Source organism: Microtus pennsylvanicus, chromosome 5, assembly GCF_037038515.1.
Source record: "Microtus pennsylvanicus isolate mMicPen1 chromosome 5, mMicPen1.hap1, whole genome shotgun sequence".
Lineage (NCBI taxonomy): Eukaryota > Metazoa > Chordata > Mammalia > Rodentia > Cricetidae > Microtus > Microtus pennsylvanicus.
The window spans coordinates 24,591,157-24,592,997 of NC_134583.1; the positions used below are offsets into that span (position 1 = coordinate 24,591,157).

The 1,841-nt window shown below is 42.1% G+C and overlaps 1 pseudogene; it reads right to left on the bottom strand.

Moving 5' to 3' along the window:
- Nucleotides 1-1,045: 1,045 nt before the first annotated feature.
- Nucleotides 1,046-1,491, bottom strand: LOC142850728 (large ribosomal subunit protein eL29 pseudogene; annotated as a pseudogene).
- Between the last annotated feature and the right edge of the window lie 350 nt (nucleotides 1,492-1,841).

The window sequence follows — 1,841 nt, forward strand, 5'->3', positions numbered from 1 at the left end:
ATAAAGGCCTAGAATTCTGTTAGCAGTGTGGGATTGGTAGAATTGGAACAGAGACTCACATATTTTATGGTAGTGCTCCTTCACTATGATGAAGACTCTGGCAAGGGAATCTCTCTGAAGTTATAGAAAGATTATAAATTGGTACCACCACCTTCGAGGGTAATGTCACAGCAGTTTAAAATACGAATGTGCAAGTCCTTGTGACTTAGGAGCCATTCCTTGACCGGGTTCATGGGCTGAAGGACCTCAGGCTATGGACGCATCAGACGTATAAGAATTCTCTTGTACCAGTGTTTGTCTTAGTAAAAACGTGGAGCAGGATCATTGATAAATGGATTGTGCTTTAATTATACAGGGGAGCAATGAAAGAGCAATGAAACTCAATGTAATACAGAATATGTATCAATAGGGGTAATTCTAAAGTGTCATTTTTGTTTAAAAGGAAAAAGGTAAATTGCTGAATATTTGCAGCACAAAATCTAAAACTTGAATAAAAATAAAGAGAAAGACCCAATAATCACTTTGAAAAATGGAGATCACTATCCTTACAAATGGGGCTTCCTTTTAGCCCACACCCACCCTGAAGTCTGTCCTTCCAAATAGGACCCACAGTATAGAAAGGGAAACAGAAGGAAGGCTCTTACCAACAATTTCTAAGAAGAGGAGAAAGTAAATGAGACAAAATACACACTATTGTGTTTATGTGTCTGATTTCCCTCAAATTAAAATCATGGCACATTCCTACAGTTCTTTCTACCCTGCTCAACTACAAGGTTTTTTTTTTTTTTTTTTTTTTAGGGATCCGTTTATGATTTCATGTGTGCATGTGATAAAAATACATTTTTTTTCTATAGCAAAAATCCTTACCCCAAGAGAACCTTGGAAACAACAAAATTTAACAATTACGGTAAACTTTTTTTTTTTTTTAACAGAACTTACCTCAAGTTTATTTGTAAAAACAGCACAAGGTCCTGAACATCTGCAAATACTGTGTAGGTGTTCACACTAGTCCATCTGTCTTCACATTGGCAGACTGAGACATTTTTTATGGGGCCTTCACAGGGGCCTGGGCACCTTTGGGAGCCTGAGCTGCAGCTGAGGCCTCTGCCTTGGCTTGAACCTTGGGCTTTGTTTTTTGGAGCCTACGACCCCTAGCCATGTAGCTTCTAATCTGCTTCCCAAGCTTGGTGTGAGCAATTAAAGCCAGAACGGTGAGTTTGCGGCTGGGGCCCGTTGGCACCTTGGGCTTCACCACCTGGGGCTTCACTAGGGCCTTGATGGCTTCTCACGTGCGCTCACGGCCTTTGCATTATTTGCCTGCATCTTCTTCAGGCCTTTCTTGTTGTGCTTCTTGGCAAAGCGCATGTTCCTCAGGAACTTGGGGTCGACCCCCTTGAGAGACTCGTATCTTTGTGACCGGGGTTTCTTGATGCCGTTTCTGTGCCATTTCCGGGACTGGTTGAGTGTGGTGTGGTTCTTAGACTTGGCCATAGCTGGACGGTAATAGGCGGCTCCCGAAGCACCTGCGACCGGAAGAGCAATTATGGTAAACTCTTAAACTAACTTCCTTAGGGAGATCTTTCACACATCAAGCCATCCACATATCTAAAATGCAGAACTGAAAAGTTTTGGCATATTTACAAAGATATATACAAATGTGCACACAACAGGCTTTAGGGCATTTTTATCGCCTAGAAAGAAACTCAAGATATCGTGCTGGGATTCGAACTAAGTTCTCATGGACTGCAGAGCAATAAGCATGGATGTACAACTGTCTCTGTAGTATGTATTAGAGCTGTTTGGATACATGCGATGAGTGCTGCATGCTGGCACCTGCTGGG